The sequence below is a fragment of the Canis aureus genome, chromosome X (assembly GCF_053574225.1).
Source record: "Canis aureus isolate CA01 chromosome X, VMU_Caureus_v.1.0, whole genome shotgun sequence".
Lineage (NCBI taxonomy): Eukaryota > Metazoa > Chordata > Mammalia > Carnivora > Canidae > Canis > Canis aureus.
In genome coordinates, this window is record NC_135649.1 from 78,675,161 (window position 1) to 78,699,522 (window position 24,362).

Here is a 24,362-nt window from a genome sequence, read left to right on the forward strand (position 1 = left end):
CCAGTTAGTGGTTTATGCAGACCCAGGGGGAACATCTAGGTTGCCAGGCGAAAAGAAAAACAAGCAGAGACATCAGTAGAGACATCAGAGGCTGCATCCTACATATTTCAGAAATAGAACTAACAGAATTAGTGCAGCTAAGTCACTAAATAAACAAGAGAACAACAAGCAAACATCAACCAACCCTGGGCTGGAGGGTGGGGTCAGTATCCACTGTTGTTATAATATATTATCTAAAATATCCAGTTTTCAACAAAAATTTCCAAGGCACTCTAAAAAACATGCAAGCGAGACCCACTCACAGTAAATAGAACAGGCTTTTTAAAAAGCCTACATACTTTGTTGAATATTAATTGACCATACAGTTGAGGGCCTATTTCTGGGTTCTCTATACTGTTCCATTGATCTATGTGTCTGTTTTTGTGCCAGTACCACACTGTCGTGACGATCACAGCTTTGTAGTACAACTTGAAATCCGGCATTGTGATAGCCCTGGCTTCAGTTTTCTTTTTCAGTATTCCCCTGGCTATTCAGGGTCTTTTCTGATTCCACACAAATCTTAAGATATTTGTTCCAACTCTCTGAAGAAAGTCGATGGTATTTTGATAGGGATTGCATTGAACGTGTAAATTGCCATAGGTAGCATTGACATTTTCACAATATTAATTCTTCCAATCCATGAGCATGGAAATTTTTCCATCTCTTTGGGTCTTCCTCCATTTCTTTCAGAAGTGTTCTGTGGTTTTGGGAGTATAGATCCTTTACCTCTTTAGTGAGGTTTATTCCTAGGTATCTTATGCTTTTGGGTGCAATTGTAAATGGGATTGACTCCTTAATTTCTCTTTGTTCAGTCTCAGTGTTCGTGTATAGAAATGCCACTGATTTCTGGGCATTGATTTTGTATCCTGCCACACTGCCAAATTGCTGTATGAGTTCTAGCAATCTTGGGATGGAGTCTTTTGGATTTTCTATGTACAGTATCCTGTCATCCATCTGTAAAGAGGGAGAGTTTGACTTCTTCTTTGCCAATTTGAATGCCTTTTATTTCTTTCTGTTGTCTGATTGCTGAGGCTAGGACTTCTAGTACTATGTTGAATAGCAGTGGAGAGAGTGGACATCCCTGTCTTGTTCCTGATCTTAGGGGAAAGGCTCTCAGTTTTTCCCCATTGAGAATGATATTCGTTATGGGCTTTTCATAGATGGCTTTTAAGATGCTGAGAAATGTTCCCTCTATCCCTACACTCTGAAGAGTTTTGTTCGGGAATGGATGCTGTATTTTGTCAAATGCTTTCTCTGCATCTATTGAGAGGATCATATGGCTCTTGTTTTTCCTCTTGGTGATATGATCAATCACGTTGATTGTTTTATGAGTGTTGAACCAGCCTTGCATCCTGTGGATAAATGCCACTTGGTCATGGTGAATAATTTTCTTAATGTACTGTTGGATCCTATGGCCACATGCAGAAGAATGGAACTAGACCATTCTCTTACACCATACACAAAGATAAACTCAAAATGGATGAAAGATCTAAATGTGAGACAAGAATCCATCAAAATCCTAGAGGAGAACACAGTTGAACTCAGCCACAGCAACTTCTTGCAAGATACATCTGTGAAGGCAAGGGAAACAAAAGCAAAAATGAATTATTGGGACTTGATCAAGATAAAAAGCTTCCGCACAGCCAAAGAAACAGTCAACAAAACTAAGAGACAACCTACAGAATGGGAGAAGATATTTGCAAATGACATATCTGATAAAGGGCTAGTATCCAAGACTTAAAAAAAACTTATTGAACTCAACAGCAAAGAAGCGAACAATCCAATCATGAAATGGGCAAAAGACCTGAACAGAAATTTCACAGAGGAAGACATAGACATGGCCAAGAAGCACATGAGAAAATGCTCCACATCACTTGCCATCAGGGAAATACAAATCAAAACCACAATGAGATACCACCTCACACCAGTGAGAATGGTGGAAATTCACAAGACAGGAAACAACAAATGTTGGAGAAGATGTGGAGAAAGGGAAACCCTCTTGCACTGTTGGTGGGAATGTGAATTGATGCAGCCACTCTGGAAAACTTTGTAGAGGTTCCTCAAAGAGTTAAAAATAGAGCTACCCTATCACCCAGCAATTGCACTACTGGGGATTTACTCCAAAGATACAGTTGTGATGAAAAAACGAAACACCTGCACCCCAATGTTTATAGCAGCAATGTCCACAATAGCCAAACTGTGGAAGGAGCCTCAATGCCCATCAAACGATGAATGGATAAAGAAGCTGTGGTATGTGTATACAATGGAATATCAGTCAGCCATTAGAAACAACGAATATGGGGCAGCCCGGGTGGCTCAGTGGTTTAGCGCTGCCTTCAGCCCAGGGCGTAATCCTGGAGACCCGGGATCGAGTCCCATGTTGAGCTCCCTGCATGGAGACTGTTTCTCCCTCTGTCTCTCTCTGTGTGTCTCTCATGAATAAATAAACTCTTAAAAAAAAAGAAACAATGAATTCCCACCATTTGCTTCAATGTGGATGGAACTGGAGGGTATTATGCTAAGCGAAGTAAGTCAGTCGGAGAAGGACAAACATTATATGGTTTCACTCATATGGGGAATATAAAAAAAATAGTGAAAGGGATTATAGGGGAAAGGAGGTATAATGAGTGGGAAAAATCCGAGAGGGTGACAGAACATGAAAGACTCCTAACTCTGAGAAACGAACAAGAGATAGTGGAAGGGGAGGTGGGCGGGGGAATGGGGTGACTGGGTGACAGGCACTGAGGGGGCACTTGATGAGATGAACACTGGGTATTATACTATATGATGGCAACTCTCCAATAAAAAATATACAAAAAATAAAAATTAAAATTTTTAAAAGCCTACATAGGAGACTTAACAAAGACTTAAAAGCAGTTATTTAAAAAATGTTCAGGGACGCCTGGGTGGCTCAGCGGTTGAGCCTTTGGTTTAGGGCGTGATCCTGGTCCCGGGATCAAGTCCCGTATCGGCCTCCCTGGGAGGAGCCTGCTTCTCCCTCTGCCTATGTCTCTGCCTCTCTCTCTGTATCTCTCATGAATAAATACAGAATCTTTAAAAAAAAAAGTTCAAAGAACCAAATGAAACCATGCTTAAAAGAATTAAAAGAAAACATGACAGTGTCTCCTCAAATAGAGAATTATCAATAAAGACTAAATATTAAAAAGAACCAAGCAAGTATGCTGGAGTTGAAAAGAACAGTAAACCAAATTGAAAAGTTTACTAGAGATCAACAGTAGACTTGAGCTGGCAGAAGAAAGAAGCAGCAGACTTAAAGACAGATTAATACAGATTATGTAGCCTAAAGAGCAGAAAGATAAAAGAATAAGGAAAACTGAACAGAGCCTTAGAGGAATGAGTGACACCATTAAGTGCACCAACATTTGTGTAATGGAAGTACCAGCAGGAGGGGGCTGGAATAAAAAAGTATTCTAAAAAAATGGCTGAAAACTTCCCAAAGTTGACAAAAAAACCCCACTTTATTTTATATATCTAAGAAGAGATGAGCTCAAAGAGAACCGCACTAGACATATCGTAGTCAAAATGGTGAAAGCCAAAGATAAAAAGAGCATTTTGAATGCGGTAAGGAAAGACTAATCACATGCAAGGGAACCACAAAGATTAGATTCTCATCAGAAACAATGGAGACCAGAAAGCAGTGGGACAGCATAATTCAATGTGCTTAAATATAAAACTCTCAGCTGCCAACTTTATATGCAGTAATACTATGTTTCAAACATGAAAGCAAAATAAAGACATTCACAAGTAAACTGAGAAAATGTGTTGCCAGCAGACTTCCCTTTTAGGAGATACTAAAGGAAGTTCTACAGGCTTAGAGCAAGTAATAACAGGCAGTAATTCAAATTCATATTAAAAAAAGACAACACCAGTAATGGTAATTATGTACATAAATTATGTACGTAGAATAATTGCATAGTCCTTTTTTAAAAAGTAATTGCATCAAACAATACGTATATAATTGTATTGTCGAGCCTATATCATATAGAAGTATATTCAACAACATCAGCAAAAAACAAAGTGTATGGGAACAAAGATGTATTGGAGTAAGAAAATGACACCAAATGGTAAATTCACAAGTAGAGAACTAGAGATAATTAGGTTAACACAACAAAAACTATGAATATGTCCATGTTCTCTCAACTCTTTTAAAAATAAGGTTGTGTAAAGTATAATTATGACAATATATTCTTGGGGGTTTTTTTATTCTTGGGTTTGTACAGATGTAACATGTATAACAATAATACCACAGAAATGAGGGGAGGGAATGGAGGTACATAAGAATAAAATTTTGATATTACACGGGAATGAAGTTAGTGTATATGTGAAGCAGATGCTATTAAGTTGTACATTACAAGCCCTAGAGAAAATAACTCACAAGTGTAATTTAAAAATTATTAAAGGAATTAAAGTGTTACACTAGAAAAAAATCCACTTAAGACAAAGAAGGACGAGTGGATTAAATAACACGAGACATATAGAAAGCAAAATGACAGGTGCAAATTAATAATAACATTAAACTTGAGTGGACTAAAAATCCAATCAAAAGGCAGAGATTGTCAGATTAGATGAGAAAACAAAATTCAGCTGTATGCTGTCCGCAGGAAACACAGTTTAGTTTGAAAAATATAAATAGATGGAAATAAAAGGATGGGAAAATACAAAAACAACAACCATAAGATTGCTGGAGGGGCTATAATAATACCAGACAATAAATATTAAGACAATAAAATGTTACTAAGGACAAAAGGGAATACTAACAGAAATGAAGGGAAAAACAGACAATTCGAGAGTAATAATAGGAGACTTCAATACTCAACTTTCAAAAATGGATAAAACTATACAAAATATCAACAGGGAAATACAATATATGATCTTATGTGTATAAAATCATAAACACTCTACAAAAATGCTGTTAGAACTAATAAAGGAATCCAGCTAAATAGCAAGATACAAAGTCAATGCACAAAAAACAATTGTTTTTCTATAAATGAACATTGAACAATACATAAAGCAAATGACAAAACCAACTCCATTTATGATAACATTGAAAAAATAAACACATAGGAATTAATTTCACCAAGTACATAAAAGACTTGTACAATGAATACAAAGTGTTGCTAAAGAAATTTCAAAAGACCTAAATAAATGGAAACACATCTCGTGTTCATGGATTGGAGGACTTAATATAATTAGAATGTCAATACTACCCAATGTGATTTATAGATTCAGTGCAGGCCCTACCAAAGTCCCAATGACCTTTTGTGAAGAAATAGAAAAACCTATCCCTAAAATTCATATGGAATCTCACAAGACCCGAATAGCCAAAACAATCTTGAAAAAATAAAACTGAAGGACTCAAACTTCCTGATTTTAAACTTATTACAAAACCACAGTAATCAGAACAGTATGGTATTAGCATAAAGATAGATGTATAGACCAGTGGAATAGAATAGAGACCCCAGAAATAAATTCTCACATATGTGGTCAAATGATTTTTTGACAAGGGTGCCAGGATCATTCAATGGGGACAGGACAGTCTTTTCTCTCTTTTTTATTTTTTCATTTTTTAAAATTTTTATTTTTATTTTATTTTTTTAAGATTTTATTTATTAATGAGAGACACACAGAGAGAGAGAGAGGCAGGCAGAGACACAGGCAGAGGGAGAAGCATGCTCCATGCAGGGAGCCCGACATGGGACTTGATCCAGGGTCTCCAGAATCACACCCTGGGCCGAAGGTGGCCCTAGACCGCTGAGCCACCTGGGCCGCCCTCTCTCTTTTTTAAAGATTTTATTTGTTTATTCATGAGAGATGCAGAGAGAGAGGCAGAGACATAGGCAGAGGGAGAAGCTGGCTCCCTATAGGGAACCTGATGTGGAACTCGATCCCAGGATCACGACCTGAGCCAAAGGCAGACACTCAACCACTGAGCCACCCAAGTGCCCCCAGGACAGTCTTTTCAACAAATAGTCTTGGGAAAACTGGATATCCACATGCAAACAAATGATGTTGGACACTCACCAAACACACATATAAGAATTAACTCCAGTGGTTCAAGGACCTAAAACAATGAAACTCTTAGAATGAAACATGGGAAAAGTTTCACAACATTGGAGTTGGCAACAGTTTCATGGATAGGACACCAAAGACACAGATAACAAAAGAAAAAATATACAAATTGTACTTAATGAAAAAATTTTAAATGTATGTCAGAATACACTGTTTACATAGTAAAAAGATCACCCACAGAATGGAAAAAAATATTTGTAAATCATATCTGATAAGTGATTAACATCCAGACTCTGTAGAATCTATTGGAATCCTAGTGCACTGTTGGTAGGAATATAAAGTGGTATAGCCACTTTGGAGAAAGCAGCTCTTTCGGTGGAGCATGTGACTCTTGATTAAGAGGGTTGTGAGTTCGAGCCCCATGTTGGGTATAGAGATTACTTAAAATCCTTTTAAAAAGATACGAGATACCAATTTACACCCATTAGTGTGGCTATAATAAAAAAGACAAGAAGTGTTGGTGGGGATGTGGAGGAATTGGGACACTGGAAGTAAGAATATAAAATGACACATCCACAAAGAAACATTCACAAATATATATATATATATATTTATATATTTATATATATATATATTTATATATATATATATATATTCACAAATATATAGCGCTATTCATAACTGCCACAAATGGAAACAACTAAAATTTTCATCAACTGATAAATGGGCTATGTTATATTCATACAATAAAATGTTCATTCAGATATAAAAAGAAATTAACTACTAATTCATGCTACAACATGGATGGACCCCCCCCCAAAAAAAAAAATTAGGCTAAGTGAAAGGCACCAGTCACAAAAAGACATCTATCATGCAATTCTATTTTTTTAAGATTTTATTTATTTATTTATTCATGAGAGACAGAGGCAGAGACACAGGCAGAGGGAGAAGCAGGCTCCATGCAGAAGCCCGACATGGGACTTGATCCCAGGGCTCCAGGATCACGCTCTGGGCCGAAGGCAGGCACTCAGCTACTGAGCCACCCAGGGATTCCCCATGCAGTTCTATTTATATGAAACATTCAGAATAGGCAAATCCAAAGATTTGTGTTTGCCAGGGTCTTAGGGGAGGGGCAGGTGTAGAGTGACTGCATGAATTCAAGGTTTCTTTTGGAGGCAAGTTAAATGTCCTGGAATTAGATAGTGGTTACGGTTATATAACCCTGAGAATATGCAAAAAAAAAAAAAAACACTGAATTGTACCCATTTGATACATGAAATGTATAGTATGTTAATTTATCTCAATAAACCTGTAAAATGGAAAGGAAAGGAAAATAGATTGTCAGATAACCAAAGACTAAGAGAATTTATCACTACTGCCTTGCATTATAGGAAGTATTAAATGATGTCCTTCAATTTTATGTCCTGAAACCATAAAATTCCTAGAAGAGAGCACAGGCATCAGCCATAACAACATTTTTCTAGATATGTCTCCTGAGGCAAGCGAAACAAAAGCAAAAATAAACTATTGGGACTACATCAGAATAAAAAGTTTCTGTACAGCAAATGAAACTATCACCAAAACTAAAAGGCAATCTACAAAATGGAAGATGATATTTACAAATGACATATCGATAAAGTGTTAGTATCCAAAATATATAAAGAAAAAAAACAAAATATATAAAGAACCTATACAACTGAATACCTAAAAAACAAATGATCTGGTTAAAAATAGGCAGAAGAAATGTACAGACATTCTCCAAAGACATCCAGGTTGCCAACAGAAACATGAAAAGATGCTGAACATCATCATCAGTGACCAGAGAAATGCAAATCAAAACTACAATGAGATATCATCTCACACCTGTCAGAAAGGCTTAAAACAAAAACACAAGAAACAACAGGTGTTTGTGAGGATGTGGAGAATAAAGGAACCAGCTTGCACTGTTGGTAGGAATGCAAACTAGTGCAGCCACTATGGAAGACAGTATGAACATTCCTTTAAAAATGAAAAATAGAACTACCATATGATCCAGTTATCACACTACTAGGTATATACCTGAAGAATACAAATCACTAATTCAAAGTGATATATGCATCGTAATGATTATTGCAGCATTATTTACAATAGCCAAATTATGGAAGTAGCCCCAGGGTCCATTGATAGATAAATGAATAAAGATGTGGTATTTATATAAAATGGAATATCATTCAGCCGGAAAAAAGAATTATTTTGTATCAATAATTTTTTGTTGTTGTTAACCTTTATTTTTTTTAAAGATTTTATTCATTAATCATGAGAGACATACAGAAAGAGGCAGAGTACAAAGCAGAAGTAGAAGCAGGCTTTTTGGAGGAAGCCTGATGAGGGACTCTATCCCAGGACCCTGAGATCACAACCTGAGCCAAAGGCAGACACTCAACCACTGAGGCACCCAGGTGCCCCTGTTAGCCTTTACTTTAAAATTTGCTTCAAGTATTTTAGCTTGTATTTTCTAGATTTTCACCATTCCACTTTGCATGATCATAGATTAGGAAATGCAAACTAGGTATTTTGGAAGAAAATTACTTATTATTAATATAATATTGCTTACAATGTGATTTAATTTGATTGTCTTATGATCTGAAATGTAACAGTTTGGGTTAAATGTGTGTGAAAAGCAAATTTAAGCATGTCTAAATTCATAACCCTGATGAATGAACAAGGTATGAGATAGCTCACTCGTCACACTCCTTTGAACACCACACCAACCTAGCATGATCACTGATGTTTCCTCTTTTTTTAGTGATAATGTATTTTATTTATTTAAAAAGTCAGTCTCTCTTTCTGTCTTTTTTTTAAATAAATTTATTTTTTATTGGTATTCAATTTCCCAACATACAGAATAACACCCAGTGCTCAATCCCGTCAAGTGCCCCCCTCAGTGCCCGCCACTCAGTCACCCCACCCCCCACCCACCTCCCCTTCCACCACCCCTAGTTCATTTCGAATTGTTAGGAGTCTTCCATGTTCTCTCTCCCTTTCTGATATTTCCTACCCATTTCTTCTCCCTTCCCCTCTATTCCCTCTCACTATTATTTATATTCCCCAAATGAATGAGACCATATAATGTTTGTCCCTCTCCGATTCACTTATTTCACTCAGCTTAATACCCTGCAGTTCCATCCACGTCGAAGCAAATGGTGGGTATTTCTCATTTCTATTGGCTGAGTAATATTCCATTGTCTACATAAACCACATCTTCTTTATCCATTCATCTTTCGATGGACACCGAGGCTCCTTCCACAGTTTGGCTATTGTGGACATTGCTGCTATAAACATCGGGGTGCAGATGATTCATTGCATCTGAATCTTTGGGGTAAATCCCCAACAGTGCAATTGCTGGGTTGTAGGGCAGGTCTATTTTTAACTCTTTGAGGAACCTCCACACAGTTTTCCAGAGTGGCTGCACCAGTTCACATTCCCACCAACAGTGCAAGAGGGTTCCCTTTTCTCCGCATCCTCTCCAACATTTGTGGTATCCTGCCTTGTTAATTTTCCCCATTCTCACTGGTGTGAGGCGGTATCTCAATTGTGGTTTTGATTTGTATTTCCCTGATGGCAAGTGATGTGGAGCATTTTCTTATGTGCTTGTGGGCCATGTCTGTGTCTTCCTCTGTGAGATTTCTCTTCATGTCTTTTGCCCATTTCATGATTGGATTGTTTGTATCTTTGCTGTTGAGTTTAATAAGTTCTTTATAAATCTTGGAAACTAACCCTTTATCTGATACGTCATTTACCAATATCTTCTCCCATTCTGTAGGTTGTCTCTTAGTTTTGTTGACTGTTTCTTTTGCTGACAAAAGCTTCTTGTCTTGATGAATTCCCAATAGTTCATTTTTGCTGCTTTTGTTTCTTTTGCTTTTGTGGATATATCTTGCAAGAAGTTACTGTGGCCAAGTTCAAAAAGGGTGTTGCCTGTGTTCTCCTCTAGGGTTTTGATGGAATTTTGTCCCACATTTAGATCTTTCATCCATTTTGAGTTTATCTTTGTGTATGGTGAAAGAGAGTGGTCTAGTTTCATTCTTCTGCATGTGGATGTCCAATTTTCCCACCACCATTTATTGAAGAGACTACTTTCTTCCAATGGATAGTCTTTCCTCCTTTATCGAATATTAGTTGACCATAAAGTTCAGGGTCCACTTCTGGGTTCTCTATTCTGTTCCATTGATCTATGTGTCTGTTTTTGTGCCAGTACCACATTGTCTTGATGACAACAGCTTTGTACTACAACCTGAAATCTGGCATTGTGATGCCCTCAGATATGGTTTTCTTTTTTAAAATTCCCCTGGCTATTCGGGGTCTTTTCTGATTCCACACAAATCTTAAAATAATTTGTTCTAACTCTCTGAAGAAAGTCCATGGTATTTTGATAGGGATTGCATTAAATGTGTAAATTGCCCTGGGTAACATTGACATTTTCACAATATTAATTCTGCCAATCCATGAGCATGGAGTATTTTTCCATCTCTTTGTGTCTTCCTCAATTTCTTTCAGAAGTGTTCTATAGTTTTTAGGGTATAGATCCTTTACCTCTTTGGTGAGGTTTATTCCTAGGTATCTTATGCTTTTGGGTGCAATTGTCAATGGGATTGACTCCTTAATTTCTCTTTCTTCGGCCTCATTGTTAGTGTATAGAAATGCCATTGATTTCTGGGCATTGATTTTGTATCCTGCCACGCTACCGAATTGCTGTATGAGTTCCAGCAATCTTGGGGTGGAGACTTTTGGGTTTTCTATGTAGAGTATCATGTCATCGGCGAAGAGGGAGAGTTTGACTTCTTCTTTGCCAACTTGAATGCCTTTAATGTCTTTTTGTTGTCTGATTGCTGAGGCTAGGACTTCCAGTACTATGTTGAATAGCAGTGGTGAGAGTGGTAATCACTGTCTTGTTCCTGATCTTAGGGGAAAGGCTCCCAGTGCTTCCCCACTGAGAATTATATTTGCTGTGGGCTTTTCGTAGATGGCTTTTAAGATGTTGAGGAATGTTCCCTCTATCCCTACACTCTGAAGAGTTTTGATCAGAAATGGATGCTGTATTTTGTCAAATGCTTTCTCTGCATCTAATGAGAGGATCATATGGTTCTTGGTTTTTCTCTTGCTGATATGATGAATCACATTGATTGTTTTATGAATGTTGAACCAGCCTTGTATCCCCGGAATAAATCCTACTAGGTCATAGTGAATAATTTTCTTAATGTGTTGTTGGATCCCATTGGCCAGTATCTTCTTGAGAATTTTTGCATCCATGTTCCTCAGGGATTTGGTCTGTAATTCTCCTTTTTGGTGGGGTCTTTGTCTGGTTTTGGAATGAAGGTGATGCTGGCCTCATAGAACGAATTTGGAAGTACTCCATCTCTTTCTATCTTTCCAAACAGCTTTAGGAGAATAGGTATGGTTTCTTCTTTAAACGTTTGATAGAATTCCCCTCGGAAGCCATCTGGCCCTGGACTTTTGTGTCTTGGGAGGTTTTTGATGACTGCTTCAATTTCCTCCCTTTCCTGGTTATTGGCCTGTTCAGGTTTTCTATTTCTTCCTGTTCCAGTTTTGGTAGTTTTTGGCTTTCCAGAAATGCATCCATTTATTCTAGATTGCCTAATTTATTGGCGTATAGCTGTTCATAATATGTTTTTAAAATCGTTTGTATTTCCTTGGTGTTGGTAGTGATCTCTCCTTTCTCATTCATGATTTTATTAATTTGAGTCTTTTCTGTCTTCTTTTTAATAAGGATGGGTAATGGTTTATCTATCTTATTAATTCTTTCAAAGAACCAACTCCTGGTTTTGTTGATCTGTTCCACAGTTCTTCTGGTCTCGATTTCGTTGAGTTCTGCTCGAATCTTTATTAACTCTCTTCTTCTGCTGGGTGTAGGATCTATTTGCTGTTTTTTCTCTAGCTCCTTTAGGTGTAAGGTTACTTTTGTATTTGAGTTCTTTCCAGTTTTTGGATGGATGCTTGTATTGCGATGTATTTCCCCCTCAGGACTGCTTTTGCTGCATCCCAAAGATTTTGAACGGTTGTATCTTCATTCTCATTAGTTTCCATGGATCTTTTTAATTCTTCCTTAATTTCCTGGTTGACCCTTTCATCTTTTAGCAGGATGGTCCTTAACCTCCACGTGTTTGAAGTCCTTCCAAATTTCTTGTTGTGATTTAGTTCTAATTTCAAGGCATTATGGTCTGAGAATATGCAGGGGACGATTCCAATATTTTGGTATTGGTTCAGACCCGATTTGTGACCCAGTATGTGGTCTATTCTGGAGAACGTTCCATGTACACTTGAAAAGAATGTGTATTCAGTTGAGTTTGGATGTAAAGTTCTGTAGATGTAAAGTTCTGTGTGAAATCCATCTGCTCCTGTGTATCATTTAAAGCTTCTTTGGAGATGTTGTGTTTAGAAGACCTATCGAGTGTAGAAAGCGCTAGATTGAGGTCACCAAGTATAAGTGTATTATTATCCAAGTATGTCTTAATTTTGGTTATTAATTGATATATTTGGCAGCTCCCACATTCTGGGCATATATATTGAGGATTGTTAAGTCCTCTTGTTGGATTGATCCTTTAAGTATGATATAGTGTCCCTCTTCATCTCTCACTACAGTCTTTGGGGTAAATTTTAGTTTATCTGATATAAGGATGGCTACCCCTGCTTTCTTTTGAGGACCATTTGAATGGTAAAAGGTTCTCCAACCTTTTATTTTCAGGCTGTCAGTGTCCTTCTGTCTAAAATGAGTCTCTTGTAGACAGCAAATAGATGGGTCCTGCTTTTTTATCGAGTCTGACACCCTGCGCCTTTTGATGGGGTCATTAAGCCCATTCACGTTCAGAGTTACTATTGAAAGATATGAGTTTAGTGTCATCATGATATCTATTCAGTCCTTGTTTTTGTGGATTGTTCCATTGGACTTCTTCTTAAAGGGGAATTTTAAGAGTCCCCCTTAAAACTTCTTGCAGAGCTGGTTTGGAGGTCGCATATTCTTTCAGTTCCTGCCTGTCTTGGAAGCTCTTTATTTCTCCTTCCATTCTGAATGAGAGCCTTGCTGGATAAAGTATTCTTGGTTGCATGTTTTTCTCATTTAGGACCCTGAATATATCCTGCCAGCCCTTTCTGACCTGCCAGGTCTCTGTGGAGAGGTCTGCTGTTACCCTAATACTCCTCCCCATAAAAGGTAGGGATGTCTTGTCTCTTGCTGCTTTAAGGATCTTCTCTTTATCTTTGGAATTTGCAAGCTTCAGTATTAAATGTCGATGTGTTGAGTGGTTTTTATTGATTTTAGGGGGGGCTCTCTCTATTTCCTGGATCTGAATGCCTGTTTCCCTTCCCAGATTAGGAAAGTTTTCAGCTAGGATTTGTTCAAATACATATTCTGGCCCTCTGTCCCTTTCGGCACCCTCGGGAACCCCAATTAAACGTAGGTTTTTCTTCCTCAGGCTGTTGTTTATTTCCCTTAATCTATCTTCATGGTCTTCTAATTGTCTCTTTTTTCCTCAGTTTCCCTCTTTGCCATCAACTTTTCTTCTATGTCACTCGTTCTTCCACCTCGTTAACCCTCGTCGTTAGGACTTCTAGTTTGGATTGCATCTCATTCAATTGATTTTTAATTTCTGCCTGATTGGATCTAAATTCTGCAGTCATGAAGTCTCTTGAGTCCTTTATGCTTTTTTCTAGAGCCACCAGTAGCTGTATAATAGTGCTTCTGAATTGGCTTTCTGACATTGAATTGTAATCCAGATTTTGTAACTCTGTGGGAGAAAGGACTGTTTCTGATTCTTTCTTTGGAGGTGAGGTTTTCCTTCTAGTCATTTTGCTCAGTGCAGAGTGGCCAAAGTAAGTTGTATTGGGAAAAGGGGAAAAAGAGAGAAGAGAAAGAAGAAAAGGAAAAGAAAAAAAGAAAAAGGGAAGAAAAAAAAGAGAAGAAAAAGAGAAAAAAAGTGGGGAGAGCAAACAGAAATCAAAAAGCAAAAAAAAAAAAAAAAAAGAAACCCAAGGGGGAGTATCCTCTGATTCTGTATACTGTAAGTCCCTTGATTTCCCCTGGAACTTTCCAGTGCTTCTTGGTCAATAATTTGTTTTTCCCCTGTCCGTCTAGCTGGTCTCCTGGGGGAGTGGCCTGTTGTGCTGATTTTCAGGTGTTAGAGCTTGGGGGAGCTGCTCAGCCCCCTGCCTGGTGCAGGGCTCAGTGAGTGATGTTTAAGCTGCTTATCCCGTGAGGCCCCTGTGAGGCTCAGTGGGGGTTGTTTACCCTGTGAGGCCCCAGGAGGAACAACCACAGTAGCGCTGGCCAGCTCTGAAGCCGTGAATTCAGCTCCCGCAGTGACTAAGGAGCTCTCAGTCTGCAGGGGCCTGGATGCTCCAGGGTCGAGGCCGCTGATCTGCTCAGCTTGGGGCAGGAGTGTCCTTGCTGTCCTGTGCCCTCTTGGCCTCTGCCTGTCCCCGGGGGATCCTGGGCTGTTTCTCCGGCGCCCTGTGCTCCCGGGCCTGCGCTGTTGAATTCGCGCTCCCAGCCGCGCAGCCCCCTCCCCACGGAGCCGCTGCCTGAGCCCCTCCGAGCTGCTCTCGGGGCTGCGCAGCCCCCTCTGTGCGGAGGCTCTTCCTCTGTGGGAGCTGCCTCCGAGCTGCTCCCGGGTCCAGCTGTGAGCATGCTGCAGCCCTTTAGGGAGCTCAGCGCACTCTCCCTGGGGCACAGGTGCTCTGTTAGTGTCCCATGGAGCCTGAGGGCATCCCCGCCCTCCTGGGGTCCTACTCTAACTCCCTGCGAGCGCCTTTCCCTCCGGGAAGATTGGTGGAAGCGGGATCCCTGGGTGGCGCAGCGGTTTAGCGCCTGCCTTTGGCCCAGGGCACGATCCTGGAGAACCGGGATCGATTCCCACATCGGGCTCCCGGTGCATGAAGCCTGCTTCTCCCTCTGCCTATGTGTGTCTCTCTCTCTCTCTGTCTCTCTCTCTCTCTCTCTCTCTGTGACTATCATAAATAAATAAAAATAAAAAAAAAAAGATTGGTGGAAGCTCCTGCTTCTCAGGGACAGACAGGGCTTTCCTGTCCTGGGGACACTCGCTCCGGCCTTAGCCTGGCTCCTCACGGGGCCTCTCCCCCTTGGATGCCTTTTGTTTCTTTATTCCCCCCCCACCATCTTCCTACCTTGATAGAAGCGCGAACTATTCTCACTGTAGCTTTTCTCTCTTTAAATCTCAGGCCGAATTTGTAGATTTTCAGGATGATTTGAAGGTTATCTAGGTAATTTGGTGGGGACAGGTGACTTGGGGACCCTACTCTTCCACCATCTTGCCCTCACTGATCTGTATTAATAATTATTATTAATTATTATTATTATTTAGTATTATTTTTTATTATAGCACATTATTTTGTATGTTGAATTATTTAGTATTAATCTAATATCTTGCTGTTTGCAACATCCTGGATGGAGCTAGAGAGTATAATGCTAAACAAAATAAGTCAGTCAGAGAAAGACCAGTACCATATGATTTCACTCATATATGGAATTAAAAAAAAAAAAAATCCCCACAGAATCGTAACTAAAGGGAACAGATAGTTACCAGAGGTGAGGTGGGTAGGGGGATGGATGAAATAGGTGAGGAGGATTAAGAGTACATTTATCTTGATGAGCAATGAGTAGTAAATAGAATTGTTAAATCACTATATTGTACACCTGCACCTAATTTAACACTATATTAGCTATGCTGAAATTAGAATTTTAAAAAACAACATAAATATATAAAACATAACAAAATTAAAAAATAAATGGTGTCCTTTAGACTGAAAGGAAATGACACCAAAAGGATAAATAATGACCACCTGTCTAAGTAGTTGCATAGGTAAATATAAAATGTTGTATAAATATATCTTTTCTTATTTATTCATTTAATTGAATTTTAAAGATTTTATTTTTAAGTAATTTCTCCACCCAACATGCAGTTCAAACTCAAAACCCCAAGATCAAGAGTTGCATGCTCCCCTGACTGAGCCAGCCAGGCTCCCCTCATATAACTAATTTAAAAGACAACTGCATAAAGCAACAGTTATGAAATTGTGTGTTGGTGTTAAAGGTATAATATATATGGCAGCACAAGGGAGGGTGGAAAGAAGAGAACCATTATAGGAGCAGTTTTTCTATATGCTACTGGAATTATTTAGTATTAATTTGAAATAGTGTGTAAATTAAGATATATACTGTAATCCATGGAGCAACCACTATAAAAATTACCAAAAATACAGAAAAAAAAGATTTAAAATGCTACACTGGAGAACATCTCATAGAAACAGTAAAAGGGGAACAAACAAAAAAGCAAAGAAAGGGGAGGTGTGAAACCTATACATCTAAACATAACTACATCAAATGTAAATGGATTGAACAATCAAAAGGCAGACATTATCAGATCAGGTAAAAAGCATAAACTGAGCAAGAGATATGCTTTAGATTCAAAGACACAAATAGGTTGAAAGGAAAAGAATACAAAAAAAAAAATACCGTGCAAATAGTAACTATATGAGAATTGTAATGGCTATACTGATATCAGATAAGATAGACATTAAGACAAGTAATGTTACTAGATAATTAAGAACATTTTGTAGTGATAAAAGGGTCAATTCATTAGGAGTATATGCCAATTATATGTACTCCTAGCAGCAACACCCCAAAGTGCATGAAGCATAAACTGAGTTTAAGAATGAAATACATTTAAAAAAAAAAGAATGAAATACATTTCAACAATAATAGTTGAAGTCTTTCAATACCCTACTCTCTCTTTTTTTAAGTATTTTATTTATTTATTCATGAGAAACACAGAGAGAGAGAGAAAGAGAGAGAGAGAGTCAGAGACATAGGCACAGGGAGATGCAGGCTCCCTGCAGGGAGCCTGATGCAGGACTCAATCCCAGGACCCCGGAGATCACACCCTGAGCTGAAGGCAGACGCTCAACCTCTGAGCTACCCAGGAGTCCCTAATACCCTACTGTCAATAATGGCCATAAGTAAACAGAAAATCAGAAAAAAAATATGGAAGACTTTACCAACATTATGAACCAACTTGACCTGATGTGATAAAAATGATGAGTTCAAAAAAAATGATGAGTTCAGATCCTTATATACACAAAAATTACTCAAAATGGATAATAGATCAAAATGTAATAATTAAAATTATAAAACCTACGAAAGAAAACAGGAATTTTTCTGATTTGGCGTTAGATGATGATTTCTTAAGTACAATAACTATAAAGCTCAGTCCATTAAAAAAAAGTGGATCTCATCAAAATACCAACTTGCATTTCAGAAGCTACCATTAAGAAACCGAAAAGACTAGCGACAGAGGGAGGAAACGTTTCCCAATCATATATCTTATAAAGGACTTGTATCTGGAATATATAACGAACTCTGAAAACTTACAAGAAAACCAATAACCAATTTAAAAATGAGTAAATGAGAGGCACCTGGCTGGCTCAGTCAGTAGAACATGCAACTCTTGATCTCAGGGTCATGAGTTCAAGTCCCAAGTTAGGTGTGCAGCCTACTTTAAAAAAATAAACCCCTCTAAAAATGAGTAGATGTGAATAGGCATTTTGCCATAAACGATAAAAGATTGGAACAGAAGGACATGAAAATATTCTCAACTTGAATAATCATTTGCATTTCACAAATTTAAACCACAATGAAATATCACTCCACTCAGGTAGAATGATTATAATAAAAAAGACAATAATATATGTTGGTCAAGGTGTGGAGAAACTGGAATTCCCTCATACATTGCTGGTGGGAACTTAAGTGGTTATAGCTACTTTGGTGATTAGTTTGGCATTTTCTTAAAAGGGTAAACACAAATGTCTCATATAACTTATTTATGCTGGGTATCTGCCCACAAGCATCAAAAAGATAGGTCCACACAAAGACTTGGACATGAATGTTCATAGAGACATTACTCATAATCAAAAAGTGGAAATAGGGTAGCCCGGGTGGCTCAGCAGTGGGCAGCCTGGGTGGCTCAGTGGTTTAGTGCCTCCTTAAGCCCAGGGTGTGATCCTGGAGACCCGGGATTGGGTTCCATGTTGGGCTCCCTGCTTGGAGCCTGCTTCTCCTCTGCCTGTGTCTCCACCTCTCTCAAGTATCTGTCAACTGGTAGATGGATAAAGAAGTGGTATATCCATCAATGAAATATTACTCAGCAATAAAATCAAACAAATTACTGATACATGCCAGAGCATGTAAAATCATTATGCTAAATGGTGCTAAATGAAATCAAAGAAGGAAAGTTCATGAACTAGAAGACTTACCACAGTCAAGCTGTCATTTCTCTTCATATTGACCTATAGGTTTAATGTCATTTCTATAGGCTTAATAGGCAAGGGTTTTTTTGTAGGCATAGATGAACTTCAAAATTTATATTGAAAGGCACAGGTCTTACAGTTAGCTAAAACAATCTTTATAAAGAAGAAAAAAAGGGTGGAAATCACTCTACCCAATATTGAGGCTTAGTATGGAGCTAAAGTAATCAAGACAGTGGAGATATTTGCTAAGGGACAAACACATAGGTTAATGGAAGAAAATAAAGAACCCAGAAATAAAACCAAACAAATTACTGATTTTTGGCAGAGGTGCAGAAGCAATTCAGTTAAAAAAGGATAGGCTTTTCAACAAATGGTAGTGGACCAGTGGGCCTTCCATAGGCCAAAAAAAATAAAAATAAAACAAAACCCCAAAAAACAGACAAAAAATTTTTTTAAAACTTTGACTTAAACCTCATACCTTATACAAAAATTAACTCAAAAGAGACTTAAATATAAACATAAAACAGACTTAAAACAAAACATAAAACAAACATAAAACAAAACACAGACTTAAATATAAACATAAAATTATACAAGTTTTAGAAAAAATATAGTCTTCAGGATATAGGGCAAGGCAGAGTTCTTAGACTTATAACCAAAAGCACAATTCATTGAAGGAAAAATTAATGAATTGGACCTCCTTAGAACTAAACTCTTTTGCCAGTTGAGGCTCTTTTCTTCCTTCCTTCACTGTCCCATCCACCCCTCAGCCCAGGTCCCCCACTCCTCCCCAGCAGACCCTCCTGCTGGGACTTGGTTCCTGGCACCAGCTCCCCTGTGGCCGGGCAATGAGTTGGCTAGCACCTGGGGGAGGTGGGGAGGGGGGGCGACAGGTCCAGACTGGGAAGACACCTGGTGCTAACAAAGTAAGCTGCTGTCTGCAAGAGAATGGAGCAGGCAGGTAGAACAGATGTAGCCCAGATGGTCAAGCATGGGGCAAGGAAGATAGAGCCAATTGTATGGAGCCCAGCTGAAATGAACTGGCTTCCTTGAGTGTGCCCAAGTCCTGGTACCAGGCCTCTGTCCCAGCACTGAGGTTTTCCTCACACATGAATGCCTTGATCCTGGGCTGGATGTGTACCCCTACTCCTGGACCAAGGAGAACCTCCTTTGCGAGAAGAAAACATTTACTTATTTGGCACATGAAGCTGAGCTACAGGCACTGACTTTGGCCCTAGGAACATCAAGATGATTTTTGATCATCCTGAGAAAAATGAGCATTGTCCTCTAGGCCCAATAAAGCAAATATTTTCCTATAGAGAATAGTGCTGGTTCCTGAGGACTTGAAGGGCCTGCAGCCCCAGGGTGGGTAGCCAAAGATAGTCTTGTTTTCCTGCTCAGAACAGAGTGGCTGCCTTGAATGCCTCTTTCATTATGATTCACACCAACTTGAAGAGTTGGCCTTCTATTTTCAGTCATCTGTGTGTGGAAGGAGAAAGGAGTTGCTGTGATTCCCTTAAGTTGTAAACCATAGAATTCCAGATGTTGAGAGTTTGGAAAAACAGTCTATGACTTCAAGCAGCACCCAGAACCCCACCTCAGCAGTCCCCGGGGCCCAGCCAAGGCCAAGCCAGAGGCCTCCTTCCAGGTGTGGAACAAGTACAGCTCTTCCAAAAACCTTACCTCTAGGCTGCAGAAAATATGGAGGAATTATCTGAACGTGAAGGACTATAAAGTGTCTTATAAGGGGCTAGGGTCTGACGGTCAAGTTCAGTGCAGAGGCCCTGCACTACCACCTCTGGGACCATGTGAATATATCCATAGTAGAGGCCACAGATTTTCCCTTCAACATTTCCGAATGGGTTTCCTGCCCAAGGAGAACGTTAGGACCAAGGCTGGGCCATGGGGCAGGTTTGCTATTATCTCATCAGCAGGATCTCTGAAGTCCTCCCAGTTGGGCCAAGAAATAGATGATCACAGTGCAGTCCTGAGGTTTAATGAGGCATCCACAACCAGTTCCTCCCAAAATGTAGGCACAAAAACTACCATTCGCCTGATGACTCTCAGTTGGTCACCTCTGCAGAGCACTTCCTCAAAGACAGTTTGTACAGTGAGGGATTCCTGATTGTTTGGGACCTGTCTGTTTGCATTCATATTATCTCAAAGTGGAAACAGAGCCCTGATTACAGCTTTTTTGAGAACTGTAAGAGCTGTTGCAAGCTACATCCTGATCAGCCCTTTTATATCCTCAAGCCTGAAATGCCTTGAGAGCTGTGGGACATCATTCTTGAAGTCTCCCCAGAGGAAATTCAGCCAAATCCCCTATCCTCTGGGATGCTTAGCATCATCATTATCGTGATGCTGTGTGACCAAATGAATACTTACAAGTTTCTCCCATCCAAGGCAAGCCTTGGAGTGTGCTACTACTACCAGAAGTTCTTTGGCCGTACCTGTACAATGAGTACCTACCACCCACTCCTCTTTGAGAAAAATTTGGTGAAGCACCTCAACCAGGGCACAGACAAGGACATTTATCTGCTTGGCAAAACTATACTGCCTACCTTCCAGGGAATTCCCTGCTGAGCCTGGGCTCCCTGGTCAGGTCTCCTTGCCCTTCTCCTCCAAGCCTGGGCAGGCCACATTCCCTAATAATCACAGGCTGCACTGTGGGCCTTCTGTCAGTATGAGTCACAGGCTGCAGGAATCCAACAGCAAGCAGCCAGGTCCAGCCTTCCCTGTAGCTGCAGAGGTTTGTAAACCCAGATCCTCCTGCCACACACTTGTACACACATACCTAGCTTTCTTTCCACACACAGGTAAATGCAAGATCCACCTTTCCCATTTGGGCTGCCACAGCTGGGCTGTTTCCCCCTACCGGAATGTTATTCTCACAAACCAGCACTCTGTATTACTTGAAATCTGCACCTAGACACTAATTTCATGTGTTAAAGAAGTTCTCCAAAATTATGATTGTGCCCAGGCATAGGGTGCCTCGGGGTGGGGGGGGTGGCCAGTAGTGGTACAGGACATAGGAAACATGATCAGTTCTTCCAGAACAAAGTTACCCCCAAGGTCCATGCCCCTGGAGGAGGTGGTGTTCTATTAGTCTAGCTGGTTTGGTGGGCCCTTAACATGGGTGCTTATGAGCAAAGGGTCTTGACGAACCCACAACCATCTCCATATGGAGAGGAGAGGCACAGAAGGGCACAGTCTCCATCTTCCAGTTCCCCACAGTTCAGTGGAAGAGAGACAGGGAAGATTCAGTTTGTTTGGTGAATAGGGTTGGCGGAGGGGGTGTTGTAGAGAGGCCTACTTGCCATGCTGTTTGCCAGCACACTTAGGAAGGGGCATACTCGTGCTGTGTCTGTGTTTGGCGAGGGCTTCACAGAGCTGGGGCTGTGGAAGAAATTTTAGAGGAAGAGGAGAAACCTGTCAAGCAGCTATTTGAGTCATCTAAATTGCATTTTCTTTTCTGCCTTTGTTGCCGTATTCATTCTCTAAGGTCTGCCTGAACTTGAAGGCGCAAATCATTTCTTGAGGGAACTCCTAACCCTGTCTGAGGCAGCAAGTACGGCCCCATGGTAGACACTAGGCAAGCCAGCTGCCAAAACTCAGATTTGTCCAGGTTCACCCTGGCCTGACCCTACCCTGCAGCTGGATTTGCATACCATGTCCACTGCTTCCCTGTTAATGCCCCGCTCCCCCTCCTGACTGCCATCATATTTTCCCTTTGAAAGGAGTAGTTTTTCCCCCTCTCTCAAATTGCTTTTAAGCATTTTCTACTTTAAAAGTATACTGCCCAACAATTTCTTTGACCTTCATGGGCCTTCTGTGGAATGTCTCTGAGTGGGGATGTGGTTCCCTAGAATTTAGTCACTCTCAGAAGTCAGAGCCTTAGAGATCATAACTGATTCTCACAAGGTTTATCAGAGTGCCATGCCCTCTACCCATCCAGCATGGGAGTAATGTCAGAGTCTCCAGACAGAGGCCTTGCCACCACAGTCTGCACACGTTTCCAGGTAGTTTTGCCATCTCCTCCCCTGGTGGAGAGCCAGGTTGGAGTGGTCTGGCCCCCCAGTGTGGAGAAGGTAAAAGACTCACCCAGGGTCACAAAGTAATGCTGTAGAGCCAGAGCTCCTAAACCCAGGATTCTGGGCTCCTGGCCCCATGTAATCAAGGGCCTCTTAAGCATGAGCTCCAGACCATCCACTCCATCTAGGAGCTGGAGTGCTCACTTGGTGCCAAACCCTTGGCTTATATAAGCAATAAAAGGAGTCCTGAAAGGAAGAAGCCCTGAGTTTTCAAAGTGATGATCCCCTGTTTACTAGCTATAGCACGATGGGTGAATTCTCCTGAGATTCTGTTTCCACATCTGAGGTGATGAGCCTACCTCAGGATTGTTGTGTTACATGAGACATCTATCCTGGTTCTGTACTTGGCATATAACAGGTACTCAGTACATTGTGGTTTCCTTCATTCCTGCTTTTACTAAGGTTTCCTTCCTTCCTTCCTTTCCTGCTATGTGCTCACGCCCGGGGAGAACCTTGCTTTGAGGGAGGCCAGAGGGGGAGTACTGTCCTCACGGAATTAACTATCCTATTGAGAGACAGTAATTACCCTGTCTGGAATACCCAGGAAGCCATCCAAGGCAGTGGAGGGTGCAAAACGTGCCCCTCCTCATTGTCCCTGCTTGTAACTCGGGCCTGATTCTGCTTGGGAATAGGTGGAGCACTTGGGCCACTTACTGCTGTGTAGAGTAAATCTTTTCCACCCCTCTGTGCCCATGAATTCCTGGCTTGCTTTTTTTTTTTTTTAAAGTAATCTCTACACCCAACGTAGGGCTTGAACTCACTACCCTAAGATCAAGACACATGCTCTATTGACTGAGCTAGCCAGGCACCCATCTGGGTTGGTTCATCTTCTGATTGATACACTCATTGTAATCTTTGAATCACAAACACTGAGTGAGAGGAAGGTGCCATTCCATCAACAGGAGATAAGTGGTGGTATGGGCACTGAGACTACACTGGGTAGATGGCTAGCTTTTAATTGTTATTAATATAAGGGATCAGATTAAGTATGATTCTAGGTTTACAGAACTTTTAATTCTGTGTTCTTTCTATATGGAAACTAGTAAAATGCAAATAAGATAGGGGTATTATTGTTGGTCTGGTGACATGTTTAATATTTGTGACATAACAAAAATGATGACTGAGTGCTACAGGAAAGTCCCTGTCCATAACAGGTTCTGTCTTCATCAATAGACACCTATTCGTGTATCATGAGGTCTTCCAATCCTTCCACCAATCACATAAGCTATTCATATTGGTTTGGAGACCTCAATTTCAGAAGCTTCTGAAACATGCCTAATCTAATTCTGAATTACCCAAAGATTATGCAAAATTTTAAAATAAAGTGTTTAAAAAAAAACAACTTTTGCCAGTTAAAAGAAAGCCCATGTGAATAAGATGAAAAGACAAACTACAGACTGGAAGAAAATGTGTGCAAACCCCATATTCAGCAAAGGACAAGTATTTACAGTATACAAAGAGCTCTCAAAACTCAACCATAAGAAAAAGCAATCCAGTTAGAAAATGGGCAAAATACATGAACAGATGTTTCCCTGAAGAGTATATACAGTAGCAAATAAACACATGAAAAGATGTTCAATGTCATTAGCCATTAGGAAAATGCAAATTAAAACCACAATGAGATATCATTATATAGCCATCAGAATAACTAATATAAGAAATAATGATGGGGTGCCTGGGTGGCTCAGTCATCAGAATCTGACTCTTGATTTCAGCTCAGGTCATGAGATCAAGCCCTGAGACTGGCTCCATGCTGAGCATGAAGCCTGCTTAAGATCCTCTGTCTTCCTCTCCCTCTATCCCTCCCCTGCATACATGCATGCACATGCTCTCTCTCAAAAAATAAAAATAAAAAGAAATAGTGATAATACCAAATACCACATGCTG

At 40.0% G+C, this 24,362-nt stretch overlaps 1 protein-coding gene and 1 pseudogene across 3 annotated transcripts in view; both read left to right on the plus strand.

The window, feature by feature from the left end:
• The window catches only part of FAM120C (family with sequence similarity 120 member C), a 162,732-nt gene that overhangs the window by 104,825 nt on the left and 33,545 nt on the right, over nucleotides 1-24,362 (plus strand). The window lies entirely within an intron of this gene.
• On the plus strand, nucleotides 19,233-20,967 carry LOC144308259 (beta-galactoside alpha-2,6-sialyltransferase 1 pseudogene; annotated as a pseudogene).